We start from the raw sequence: 15,071 nt of genomic DNA, 5'->3' as shown, positions 1-15,071 counted from the left end.
ATGTATCCATTAGGCCTATGGATAAAAAAAATTATCAGCATGAATTAGATTGAGAAATAAAAGCCCCACTTTTATTCCATAGGCCGGGATCCACACTTTGCAGCTGTTGCAAAAGTGCCTTTTTCACTGGCTGTCCACTGGTTTCAAATGTTTTTTTTCCTGAATTGAACCATTAATTGTTCATTAATTGTTTATGGTTCATTGAACAAGCAAAGGTAACAGTGTTTAAACCCTTTACAATGAAGATCTGTGAAGTTATTTGGATTTAAACGAATTATCTTTGAAAGACAGGGTCCTGAAAAAGGGACGTTTCTTTTTTTGCTGAGTTTATTACAATGCTGTAACTGTAATCAATTATGTTACCAGCAAAACATATTGTAATCAGATTACAGATACTGAAAACTAGATGATTATATCTTGTAATACTTTTAAATTCAGAAATTATGTTTGTGGAAAAAATACATTATGAAACATTACGTTTTTCTCAACGACATTAAATTCAGCAAAAAAAAAAGTTTGTTCCACCTGAACGAGTCTGACCACAAATCAGAGGCCACTATCATGACACACCAACTGCATTTGATGGATTATTTTTGTCTTCTTCGAATGCTGCTTAAGGGGAAAGTAATCCAAAAGTAATCAGATTACATAACTGGGTTTGGGTAATCCAAAAGTTACAATTTTGGGCAGGTAACTGTTACGATAATCCTCCTCCTCTTCATCAGAAGAGGAGGAGCAGGGATTGAACCAAGGTGCAGCGCGTTGAAATGACATGATGAATTTATTTAACAAGACAAAACGAACTATACTTGAAAATGATACAAAATAACAAAACGAAAGTAGACAGACCTGAACGACGAACTTACATACAACGTGAAGAACGAAATGAACAGGAACAGACTACATGAAATGAACAAACCGTAAACAGTCCCGTATGGTGCAAACATTGACACAGACACAGGAGACAACCACCCACAAACAAACAGTGAGAATGCCCTACCTAAATATGACTCTTAATTAGAGACAAACGCAAACCACCTGCCTCTAATCAAGAGCCATACCAGGCAAACCAAAACCAACATAGAAACAGATAACATAGAATGCCCACCCAACCTCACGTCCTGACCAACTAACACACAAAAACTAACATAAATAGGTCAGGAACGTGACAGTAACAAGTAACTAACGGATTACATTCGAAAGTTACCTACCCAACCCTGACTGGTCTGTTTTTTCAGGCTGCAATAAATTATGCATCCTCCAAATGAGGCTGTTTAATAGAATTTTTTTCAATCACTTTGGCACATTTTTCAAATGTAAGTTGTTTTTTAAAAATATTCTAAGTACCAAACTCTAAAATGATAACACTTGTAATGCCCCTATCTTATGTTCAGAACTTCTCATTGTGTATTCATTGGGGTTTCACAAAGATAACATTTTGTTTTGTTACCAGAAATGATAGGCTCATGATTTAGTCATTTTAACTACCATTTAATCCAATAGAAAAAAATACAAGACATACATTTCAAAACTCTTCTTTTTGAAGTGCTGAATAGAAAGATGGTAATAATAATAGATGGTAAATGTAATTTTCCATACAGTATTTGACTACATCTTCCCTATATCTTATAAAAAGACAGGCGATACTGTATCTGTTGACAAGTCATGTAGGAAAGGTGATCTTGTACAATGTTGCATGGGGCCTCCCCCTCTTTCTATTCTGGTTAGAGCCACTTTGCGCTGTTCCGTGAAGGGAGTAGTACACAGCATTGTACAAGAACTTCAGTTTCTTGGCAATTTCTCGCATGGAATAACCTTCATTTTTCAGAACAAGAATAGACTGACAAGTTTCAGAAGAAAGGTCTTTGTTTCTGGCCATTTTGAGCCCGTAATCGAACCCACAAACGTTGATGCTCCATATACTCAACTAGTCTAAAGAAGGCCAGTTTTTTAAAACTTCTTATGGCTGCAGGGGCAGTATTGAGTAGCTTGGATGAAAGGTGCACAGAGGTGCCCAGAGTAAACGGCCTGCTCCTCAGTCATAGTTGCTAATATATGCATATCATTATTAGTATTGGATAGAAAACACTCTGAAGTTTCTAAAACTGTTTGAACTATGTCTGTGAGTATAACAGAACTCATATGGCAGGCAAAAACCTGAGATAAAATCCAAACAGGGAGTGAGAAATCTGAGGTTGGTCGATTTTCAACTCATCGCCTATTGAAAACACTGTAGGATACGGATCTGTTTGCACTTCCTACGGCTTCCACTAGATGTCAACAGTCTGTAGAACCTTGTCTGATGTGTCTACTGTGAAGGGGGGCCGAATGAGAGGGGAATTAGTCAGGTCTGCCATGACCTGACCATGCTTTCACCATGCGCGTTCACATGAGAGGGAGCTCTGTTCCATCGCTCATCTGAAGTCAATGTAATTCTCCGGTTGGAACGTTATTCAAGATTTATGTTAAAAACATTCTAAAGATTGATTCAATACATCGTTTGAAATGTTTCTACGGACTGTTACGGAACTTTTGGACATTTCGTCAGCTTTTAGTGAATGCGCTTCCTGACTTTGGATTTGTTTACCAAACACGCTAACAAAAATAGCTATTTGGACGTAAATTATGGACATTACTGAACCAAACGAACATTTCTTGTGGAAGTGGGAGTCCTGGGAGTGCATTCCGATGAAGATCAGCAAAGGTAAGTGAAGATTTATAATGCTTTTTATGAGTTTTGTTGACTGCACAATTTACCGGGTAACTGTATGGCTTGCTTTTGTGGCTGAACGCTGTTTTCAGATTATTGAATATTGTGTTTTGCCGTAAAGCTTTTTGAAATCTGACACAGCGGTTGCATTAAGAACAAGTGTATCTTTAATTCTAATGTAAAACATGTATCTTTCATCAAAGTTTATGATGAAAATTTCTGTTATTTGACGTGGCTCTCTGCAATTTCTCCAGATATTTGAGGCATTTCTGAACATGGCGCCAATGTAAACTGAGGTTTTTAGATATAAATATGAACTTAATCGAACAAGACATATATGTATTGTGTAAGATGAAGTCCTATGAGTGTCATCTGATGAAGATCATCAAAGGTTAGTGATTCATTTTATCTCTATTTGTGCTTTTTGTGACTCCTCTCTTTGGCTGGAAAAATGGCTGAATTTTTCTGTCAGTTGGTGGTGACCTAACATAATCGTTTGTGATGCTTTCGCTGAAAAGCCTATTTGAAATCGGACACTTTGGTGGGATAGGAATTTTAATTATGAGATTTCTGTTGTTTGAATTTGAAGTTGTTTGAATCTGCACTTTCACTGGCTTTTGTCATATCTATCCCGTTAATGGGATTGCAGCCATAAGAAGTTTTAATCAGAACAACAGTTTTCAGCTGTTCTAACATATTTGGGTTTTCTAATGATCAATTAGCCTTTTAAAATGATAAACTTGGATAAGCTAACACAATGTGCCATTGGAAAACAGAAGTGATGGTTGCTGATAATGGGCCTCTGTACGCCTATGTAGATATTCCATTAAATATCAGCCGTTTCCAGCTACAATAGTCATTTACAACATTAACAATGTCTACACTGTATTTCTGATCAATTTGATGTTATTTTAATGGACAAAAAATTTGCTTTTCTTTCAAAAACAAGGACATTTCTAAGTGAACCCAAACTTTTGAACAGTAGTGTATATATACACAAGAAACAAAAGTGTGTTTTATCTCATATTTAATTGTTGACAGCCAGTAGACACCATATTTATATTTAACAAGTTGGTTATGTTGTGCAATGGAAGTTGTTTTCTGTTGGTGGTGAGCAAACTTGTCCAACAAAAATATACAATATGATACCGATTGGTGTCACCTCCTTAGTCAGCATGTGTTACACCTGTGCTGGTTGCCATCTCGTTAATGAGAAGGGGTTTCACCTGGTGCTGGCCCAGGTGCTATTTAAGAGTGGCTGGCCTAGTGCTTCAGCTGACTTGAAAGGAGTTTAGTGTGGCTTTTTCTTTTGTGTTCCTCTTTTTGGACACATTTAGTGATGATCTATTTGGTGTTCCTTGTCAACTGTCAGTGAACATCCTCATGAGTGTCTTTCAGAACCCCTCATAAAACACCACCTGTTTCCTTTTGGTTGTTGTTCAGTGACTTTGTTAATTCCCCCTTCTGTTTGAGAGACATTTTTGGTTTTCTTGCTGAGGAATGTAACAATTCACACCCCTGAGTGAATGCATGTTGGACTCAAATTTGGCAGAAATTCCAGTTCTGAGTCTTTCTGGCTAGGTCTCTAAGAGCTTTGCTCACCTGGATTGTACAATATTTGCACCTTTTAAATACCATCCAGCTCTATTGGTTGTTGATCATTGCTAGGCAGCCATTTAAGTCTGCCTTACATTTTCAAGACGATTCAAGTCAATACTTTAACTAGGCCACTCAGGAACATTCAATGTTTTCTTGGTAATCAACTTGTGTAATTTGGCTGTGTGATTGACGTTACTGACCTCCTGAAAGGTGAATTTGTCTCCCAGTGTCTGGTTGAAAGCAGACAACCTGGTTTTCCTCTAGGATTTTGCCTGTGCTTAACGCATAGTTTTTTTTATCCTGAAAGACTCCCCAGTCCTTAACGATTACAAGCATTCCCATAACCTGATGCAACCACCAGTATGTTTGAAAATATGGAGTGGTACTAAGTAATGTATTGGATTTGCCCCAAACATAAGACTTTGTATTCAGGACAAAAAGTGAATTGCCTTGACACATTTTTTGCAATGTTGCTTTAGTGCCTTGTTGCAATGTCTATTAGGTTAACATTGTGGAGAAACTACAACATTGTTGATACATACTCAGTTTTCTATCACAGCCACTCTCCAACTGTTTTAAAGTCACCATTGCCCTCATGATGAAATCCCTGAGCGGCTTCCTTTTTCTCTGACAGCTGAGTTAGGAAAGACGCCTGTATCTTTGTAGTGACTGGTGTATTGATACACCATCCAATTAAGTGATAATGCCCTCAAAGCTGGTGTTTGGAGGATATATTGCCATGGGGGTTAGGCCCGAGACAAAGTCGGCAAACAGTGTCAATATATCCTCCTAACACCGGCTTCGAGGGCATTATCACTTTTATACAACGGGTTACCAACATAATCAAATAATGATTGACATATTTTCATAATGTTATTTTGATTAATTTATTCATACTATTTCATCCTTCCGCAATATGACACATAGACACAAATCTAGGGTTGCTACCCAAGCCGGCTGGTTGTTTGTTCTATCATTTCGGTTGCTACAGACGCGACCCAGTCAGTCTTTTTTGTTCAGTATCTCTAGACGCGACCCAGTCGTTTGTTCTAAATGTTCCATTGCCATACTCGCTGGCAACATTCTTATCCCTTGCTTGCTAACGTACAGTCACGTGTGATGACCCTCCCACTCTGTCTGCCAAATTCTTTCTCTTTGCTCTTGTTTTTCTTAATAGGATGTCGGTGGGCGGAGCCGGGAGGGTTGTCAACGAAATGGGACACACTTGGGCTTGGGTGTGTCCCGGGAATAAATGCACCTTTCCCCATACATTGAAGAGACTCTCTCCAACGAAAACATCCCTGGTCTTTGTGGTTGAATCTGAAATTCACTGCTTGACTGAAGGTCCTTACAGAGATGAGGTAGTCATTCAAAAATCACGTTAAACACTAGTGAACACAGTGAGTCCATGCAACTTATTACGTGACTTTTTAAGCAAAGTTTTATTCCTTAACTGATTTGGGCTTGCCTGAACAAAGTTGAATACTTATTTACTCAAGAGATTTCAGCTTTTCCTTTTTTAATGTGTGAACAGTTCTAAAAACATCTCCACTTTGACTTTGTTGTATTGTGTGTCAGCCAGTGACAAATCTCAATTGAATCCATTTGAAATTCCGCCTATAACGCGAAATGTGGAAAACGTCAAGGGGTGCGAATACTATCTGAAGGAACTGTACACGCAAGTGCCAATGTCCAACAAATCACATACATCTTACATGCACTGTGCTCCATATATACCCCTCTTTCTTCCTTGTGTTTGGTGAGAAAGCAAACATCAATAGGCTACAGTGTATGACAACATTGACTGTATATATTGAACAAAAATATGAAGCACAGGTACACTAAAGGCCACAAAAATGTGCAGTTTTCTGTCACAATGCCACAGATGTCTAAAGTTTTTGACGGAGTGTGCAATTGGCATGGTGAATGCAGGAATGTACACCAGAGCTGTTGACAGAGAATTGAATGTTCATTTTTATACCATAAGTCGCATTCAAAGTCGTTTTAGAGAATTTGGCAGTACATCCAACTGGCCTCACAACAGCAGACCACGTGTAACTGCGCCAGACCAGGACCTCCACATCTGTCTTCTTCACCTGTGGGATTGTCTGAGACCAGCCACCTGGAGAGCTGATGAAACAGGAGTACTGTATTTCTGTCTGTAATGAAGCTCTTTTGTGGGGGGAAATCATTCTGATTGGCTGGGCCTAATGCCTGAGTGGGTGGGCCTATGCCCTCCCAGGCCCATCCATGGCTGCGCCCCTGTCCAGTCGTGTGAAATCCATAGATTATGAACTGTAAGTCAGTAAAATTGTTCATTGTTGCATGTTGGGTTTATATTTTTGAATTCGTAAAGTATTCATACCCCTTGATTTTTTATATCCACATTTTATTTTACAGCCTTATTCAAAAATTGATTAAACTGACCCCCCCGTCTCATTTTACACACAAAACCCCATAATGACAAAGCAAAAACATTTTTTAAAGATTTTTTTTGCTAAAAAAAAAGGTATTCAGACCCTTTAGTCAGTACTTTGTTGAAGCACCCTTTGTAGTGATTATTAAATGCAGTTGACAGTGAGAGGACATTTCTTTTTTTGCTGAGTTTACATATTGGGAACAGCCGCTCGTGAAAGAATGCTCTCGATGGTAACTCATACTGATTGTCCATTTCCTGCAATAATTATTTAAATGATTGCTTTTCAACTGTATGAAAACGAACCACTTCCCTTACCAAGTAGTGACTCATAAAGTCAGTTATTCTCTGCCATTTGTTGCTGTCTCGTTTGTATTTCTCCACCCAGGAGAACGCCTGAGCAACAACTCAGCTGCCCCTGGCCACACGTTTTGTTGCCACCTGTTGAATCTGTTGTGGCAGAGGTTCCTCTGAGTTCAGCACATTTTGCACGGTGGTTAATTCGAAGGTGGCTTCTCAGATTCGAGGTGTTTGCGTGTTTAACAGATATTTTCCTCTCACATATTCGGCAAATGGCTGCAGTTGTCTTTGGTTTTCAAACAATATCCCTGACAGTGTTTTAGAATCAGTTTCCACCTGTTATTGACAAACTGGGCCTGATGGGACTGCTCAGCTCTTCTGCTCTCTTCTGTCCATATGGGAAGGCATGGTTAAATCAAGGTAAATCAATACACCAGATTTTTCAAAAATGTTTGTTTCTGCTATTGCCATCTTTGCAGATTATTCAAATTCAATCATGAAGTGTTTTATTTTCGACTGCATTTGCATTGATGTCAGAGTGATTAGAAGAACAATAGAGCCTCGAGTACCAGGCCATTAGTGACTTGATGGCTGTTAAGCCTAGTTACCGTGAATCAACAGTCACGTGGAATTTTATTGCGGTCGTGACTTACTGCTGGTACGGCGTTAATCTGGTCACCATAACAGCCCTAACCACAACTGGCACAGCTTCTTTCATGTGTCCAATGTCGGTCTTTGATTTAGCCCACAGTTCTTCAGGTACATCTTTTAGCCAATCAATGTGTGAATTATCGTGTAATACTACAGGCATGGTTTCAATTGTTTATTTTCTTGGTATTGTCAGCTCCTCCAACAGCTCCTAATCCCACGGTTCCTCCACCGGGCACAGGCCCACCCCCACCCCCAAGTGGGTTATGAGGGGGTGGAAGACCACCATCTCCGTCTGCTGGTGGAGGATTTTTCAGTGGCGGATACAAAGGGGGTCCCTATGAAAGAGTTCCCCTCAGAGAAAGGCCAGTCAGGCTTCCTCTTTTTCTTGAATCTTTCTCTTCAAGTTGGCCTCTCACAGATACCAGTTTTTCTGTGCTCAGTGTCCCATCCGCAGGGAAATCTCCATCTGTCTATCTTGTCCAGTCTTCTGTTTGGCAAAATAATTGGTGGGGGGGGGGGGGGGTACTGAACCATTCACTACACTGCTTTTTGGTTCCCAGCACGGATCCTCCATCCTACTCTTACAATTTCCCTTCCCTATACTAAATTCGTTGTTGAACTGTTTGTTTCCCTTCAGACTCTATTGGTGACTGTACTTCCTCCCTCATATGGGTCTCAGTCACCTGGGGCCCAGAGAGGGGAGAAGTCAGGCTTGTCTATCACATGTCCCTGTTGCTGTGCAGAATATCAGAAAGAGAATAGGGCAAATGAGGTCAGAAGGGAACATTGTTTCCATATGTGAATGTGACTCACCACCTGGATTCAGTCTAGCTTCTTTTTTTTTTACATTGGTAAAAAGTAAAATGGTATATCATACACTGCATTTCGAGGAACAATGGGAAAGTAATTCTGCTTTGAAAGTTGATAAACTTGTAAACTTACTTTTGAGAAAAGGGCCTTTGAATGTTTTGGTACCTACTGGAGAGCTCTCCTTTACACCCATTCAGCATTTTTCACACCCTCTTAAGACAGCCCCACCCATCTCTTTAAGGATTCACATGTGAGGTCTAATAGTGAGTAGTGTAGTAAAGATAGAGACTAAAAGTGGTAGTAGTCTAGAATAAGGAAAAATTCCAGGTAAACAGAAAGTGTCCAGATAAATATTAGATGACACTTACCCAGACACACTTGTCTAAATTGATGGGTCATGTGAAAGAAATGCTATAACCCCCAGCCACATCCAGTGGTGGAAAAATTACTAAAATTGTAATAGCGTAAAAGTAAAGACAACTTAATAGAAAATGACTCAAGTAAAAGTAAAAGTATGAATCATTTCAAATTCCTTGTATTAAACCAGATGGCCCAATTGTACTATTTTATTTTTATTGACAGATAGCCAGGGGCACACTCCAGCACTCACATAATTGACAAACGAAGCATGTGTTTAGTGAGTCCGCCAGATCAAGTGCAGTAGGGATGACCTGGGATCTTCTCTTGATAAGTGTGTGAATTGGACAATTTTCCTGTCAAAATGGGTGTCAGGGAAAATGTATGGAGTAAAAAGTACATTATTTTCTTTGGGGAATGTAGTGAAGTAAAAGTTGCCAAAAATATAAATAGTAAAGTCATGTACAGATATCCCCCCCAAAACAGTAGCAGCAACGTATGGCGTGTGTGTTAGGAGAGTCATTTGAATAGAGGCACTGCAGATAGTGCTGATGACTGGTCCGTCCAAACCACGCATGAACAAATTAATCTACACTCGGAGAGCCTGTTTCTGTCCTGCCCTTGACTTTGGTGCAGGGCATGTGATGTCCATAGCCTTGTCGTCGCAAAACTCCTGATCTTGTCAAAAAGATACGTTTGTCTAGCTGTGTCCAGTGCAGATGGTGCTTGTAAAGGCAGACCATCTATGGGAGGAAGGTTGTCAGCTTTGCGAAGCTGGTCCCAACTGAGTCCGAACACTCCTTGGCGACGACAACACCAGGCTCCAGAGCATCGAAGCTGTAAAACGGAATAACAACAAAAAAATCAGAAGACATTACAACCTTGCACAACATCAATTCACCTCCCAAGTTTATATAAGAATAATAACCTCATACAATGCAATGAAAATGATTTTCACCTGAAGTGCTGGTACTGCTTGATCTGTGGCAGCAGCCTGAAGTACAGAGTCAGATGTTGTTGCAGGCCGTAGCTTTCAACCAGCACCTTATCACCTCCAGTCCAACCAGCTTTGAGATGTTGACCCCTGTCACAGTGCTGTCCTTCACAACACCAGCAATCTCAAACAAAGTGTTCACTCTGGTCTTTCGGAAGCGCTGCTTGATGAGGCCGAAGCACCAGTCGGGGGCAAACTTGGTGTGGCCTGTGATCAGGAAGTGAAGGTCCAGATTGTGGTGGAGCTTGGCACAATACCAGAGCACAAACTTGTTCTTGTTTTGGCCCCTGCAGTTATCACAATTCAGGTCCACACGTGCTTCCTGACTGATGTCTTGAGATGTTGCTTCAATATATCCACATAATTTTCCTCCCTCATGATGCCATCTATTTTGTGAAGTGCACCAGTCCTTCCTGCTGCAAAGCACCCCCACAACATGCTTCCACCTCCGTGCTTCACGGTTGAGATGGTGTTCTTCAGCTTGCAAGCCTCCCCCTTTTCCCTCCAAACATAACAATGGTCATTATGGCCAAACAGTTCTATTTTTGTTTCATCAGACCAGAGGATATTTCTCCAAAAAGTACAATATTTGTCCCCATGTGTAGTTGCAAACCATAGTCTGCCTTTTTTTGGCGGTTTTGTAGCAGTGTCATCTTCCTTGCTGAGCGGCCTTTCAGGTCATGTCGATATAGGATTCGTTTAACTGTGGATATACTTTTGTACCGGTTTCCTCCAGCATCTTCACAAGATCCTTTGCTGTTGTTCTGGGATTGATTTGCACTTTTCACACCAAAGTACGTTCATCTCTAGGAGACAGAACGCGTCTTCTTCCTGAGCGGTATGACGGCTGCATGGTCCCTTGGTGTTTATACTTGCGTACACCTGTTTGTACAGATTAAAATGGTACCTTCAGGCATTTGGTGTAATGGCTGTCTAATTCCTCCTCCTCGGATGAGGAGAAGGAGTAAGGGTTGGACCAAAATGCAGCGTTGTTTGATGACATAATGAATATTTATTAAAGACAAGACGAACACGAAAAACACTTGGAAAAACATTCAAAGGCCCTTTTCTCAAACAACAAAACGACGTAGACAGACCTGAACTTGAGAACTTACATAGACACGAAGAACGCACAAACAGGTACAGACTACACAAACGAACGAAAACACAAAACAGTCCCGTGTGGTGCAACAGACACAGGAACAGGAACAATCACCCACAAACAAACAGTGAGAACAGCCTACCTTAATATGGTTCTCAATCAGAGGAAACGTCAAACACCTGCCTCTAATTGAGAACCATATCAGGCAACACATTTAACCCAACATAGAAACACATAACATAGAATGCCCACCCCAACTCACGCCCTGACCAACTAAACACATACAAAAACAAGGAAAACAGGTCAGGAACGTGACATTTGGAAATTGCTCCCAAGGATGAACCAGACTTGTGGAGGTCTACAAAGGTCTTGGCTGATTTCTTTTGATTTTCCCATGATGTTAAGCAAAGAGGCCTGGTGTGTGTGTGTGTGTGTGTGTGTGTGTGTGTGTGTGTGTGTGTGCGTGCGTGCGTGCGTGCGTGCGTGCGTGCGTGCGTGCGTGCGTGCGTGCATAAACTCAGCAAAAAAGAAATGTCCCATTTTCAGGACCCTGTCTTTCAAATAATTAGCAAAAATCCAAAATAACTTCACAGATCTTCATTGTAAAGGGTTTAAACACTGTTTCCCATGCTTGTCCAATGAACCATAAACAATTAATGAACATGCACATGTGGAACGGCCGTTAAGACACTAGCAGCTTACAGACGGTAGGCAATTAAGGTCACAGTTATGAAAACTTAGGACACTAAAGAGGCCTTTCTACTGACTCTGAAAAACACAAAAAGAAAGATGCCCAGGGTCCCTGCTCATCTGTGTGAACGTGCCTTAAGCACCCTGCAAGGAGGCATGAGGACTGCAGATGTGGCCAGGGCAATAAATTGCAATGTCCGTACTGTGAGACGCCTAAGTCAGCGCTACAGGGAGACAGGATGGACAGCTGATCATCCTCTCAGTTTCAGACCACGTGTAACAACACCTGCACAGGATCGGTGCATCCAAACATCACACCTGCGGGACAGGTAGAAGATGGCAACAACAACTGCCTGAGTTACACCAGGAACGCACAATCCCTCCATTAGTGCTCAGACTGTCTGTAATAGGCTGAGAGAGGGTAGACTGAGGGCTTGTAGGACTATTGTAAGGTAGGTCCTCACCAGACATCACCTGCAACAATGTTGCCTATGGGCACAAACCCACCGTCGCTGAACCAGACAGGACTGGCAAAAAGTGCTCTTCACTGATGAGTCGCGGTTTTGTCTCACCAGGGGTGATGGTCGGATTCGCGTTTATCGACGAAGGAATGAGCGTTACACCGATGCCTGTACTCTGGGGCGGGATCGATTTGGAGGTGGAGGGTCCGTCACGGTCTGGGGCGGTGTGTCACAGCATCATCGGACTGAGCTTGTTGTCATTGCAGGCCATCTCAATGCTGTGCGTTACAGGGAAGACATCCTCCTCCCTCATGTGGTATCCTTCCTGCAGGCTCATCCTGACATGACCCTCCAGCATGACAATGCCACCAGCCATACTGCTCGTTCTGTGCGTGATTTCCTGCAAGACAGGAATGTCAGTGTTCTGCCATGGCCAGCGAAGAACCTGGTTAGCAGAAAAAAAAACAGACTCCCCTTTGGAGTGCTAACTGAACATTCTTTTTTTTCTTGCCGCTACTTCCTATACATATAAAATAACACATTGTGCTCAATAGCACCTTGTGCTATTATCAGTGGTTCTCAGATCATGAGGACAGTTTTCATAAATGCTTACATACAATTGTCAGTGGGGATTTTACGGCCCTCACTCTAGACTTCTCCTGAGATTAGTTATAGCCTTCTCTTAAGAATATGGTACCTTTCCTCATTTTTATGTTTAGTTTTATTGGTTTTATTATTGTTTTTTTAAAGCAAATTCATTTAAATTGATTTACTGAAATCAGTCGAGTTGTCTTTATAGGTCTTGTAGATGTTGTGTTCCTCCCAGACCTGTCCCACAGTGAAAGTCTGTTACGGGCGGGTCCTCATCCTTTTCGCTCATGCACCCGTGGTTTTGGGATTGTCATGGCTCCAGAGGCACAACTCCCTGATCAACTGGGCTACGGGTTCTATCCTGCGGTGGAGACGCCTCATGGGCAGCTCTATTCCCTGTCTGGTCCGGTGACAAAGGCCATGGAGGAGTACATGGAGGGCTCTCTGGCTGCTGGGATCATTCGTCCTTCGTCTTCTCCTAACGGTGCAGGGTTCTTCTTTGTGGAGAAGGAGGACAAAACTCTGCGCCTGTGTATCGACTACTGGGGCCTCAATGACATCACAGTAAAGAACAGCTACCACTCCTCTCCTCTGCGTATGAGCCTCTCCAGGGGGGCGACTGTATTTTCAAAGTTAGACCTTCGGAACGCCTAACATCTGGCTCGGATACGTAAAGGAGACGAATGGGAAACAGCCTTTAACACACTATGAGTATCTGGTGATGCCATTCGGATTGAACAATGCTCCCGCAATGTTCCAGGCTCTGGTCAATGATGTGCTCCGTGACATGTTGAACTGATTTGTGTTCGTTTACTTCGACGACATCCTTGTCTTTTCTCATTCGGTTCAGGAGCATGTCCTCCACAAGTCCTACAGCTCCTCCTGGAGAACCAGTTGTATGTCAAGGCTGAGAAGTGTGAATTCCATTGTTCCACTATCTCCTTTCTGGGATACGTCACCGCAGTGGGGAACATTCAGATGGATCCTGACAAGGTAAGAGCAGTGGTTGATTAGCCTCAACCCACGTCCAGAGTGCAGATTCAATGTTTTCTGGGATTTGCACATTTCTACCACCGCTTCATTCAGGACTGCAGCACCTTGGCTTCCCCCCTCTCCCAAGGTTCCGTTCACGTGGTCCCCAGCTGCTGACCGGGCGTCTTCGGATCTGAAGTATCGGTTCATCACAGCTCCCATCCTCATCCATCTGGACCTGTTCCGTCTGTTCGTGGTAGAGGTCGATGCTTCTGATGTTGGAGTGGGGGCCGTCCTGTCCCAGCGGTCTGCCCGGGACCAAAAGCTGCATCCCTGTGCCTTCCTGTCCCATCGTTTCAATCCCCCTGAGAGGAACTATGATGTAGGAAATCGGGAACTTCTGGCGGTCAAGATTGGCTTGAAGGGACGGAACATTAATTCTTGGTGTAGACCGACCATAAGAATTTAGAATATCTCTGCACGGCTAAGCGCCTCAACTCAAAGCAGGCCCATTGGGTTCTGTTATTCATACAATTTAATTTGACCATCTCCTACCGCCCAGTGTCCAAGAACGTGAAGTCTGATGCTCTCTCTCGCCTATACAGTTCCGCTGCCAGACCATCCTCCCTACCTTCTGTCTACACTAGTCTGGTGTATTGAGGGCCTAGTCCGCAAGGCGCAATGTTCCCAGACGGACACTGAGGGGGAGGGGGCTCGGTCCTCGGTCCTCGGTCCTGGAGTGGGCTCATTCCTCTAAGCTAACCTGGCTCCCGCCGAACCCTGGCCTTCCTCCGACAACGCTTTTGGTGGCCCATTACAGTTTCTGACTTCTCCGCATTCATGGTGTGTGCTCAGAATAAGGCTCCGTGGCAAGCTCCGGCTGGCCTCCTTCAACCACTCCCTGTTCCTCATCGCCTCTGGTCCCATATATCCCTTGACTTTGTCACTGGTCTCCCTCCGTATGATGGCAACACCACCATCCCTACAGTGGTGGATAGGTTTTCTAAAGCCGCCCGTTTCATCCCCTTCCCCAAGTTACCTTCAGCCAAGGACACGGCCCAGCTCATCGTGCAGTATGGACTTCCTGTCGCCTCCTGTGTCTACATCTGGGTCATATCCTTAGTCGTGATACTTTATCCTTAGTCGTGAAGCTTTATGGGACTCATCCAGCTGTTGAGCAATCAGCCCGTTGATTACTCACAAACCACAATCAGACCCCAATTAGTCCTGGTCAGGGAGAACCCGTCGAGACCTGGCACATCCAGCAAAGGGAGCCATCGCTGTGTGACGTAGACTCCGCTAACCTGCTGTACGCCACAATATACTTAAGTATCAAAGTAAATGTAATTGCTAAAATATACTTAAGTATCAAAAGTAAAAGTATAAATCATTACAAATTCCTTATATTAAGCAAAGCA

This window comes from Salvelinus fontinalis, chromosome 21 (assembly GCF_029448725.1).
Source record: "Salvelinus fontinalis isolate EN_2023a chromosome 21, ASM2944872v1, whole genome shotgun sequence".
NCBI classification, from domain to species: domain Eukaryota; kingdom Metazoa; phylum Chordata; class Actinopteri; order Salmoniformes; family Salmonidae; genus Salvelinus; species Salvelinus fontinalis.
The sequence above is the reverse complement of the archived record's forward strand: the minus strand, read 5'-3'. Positions refer to the sequence as shown.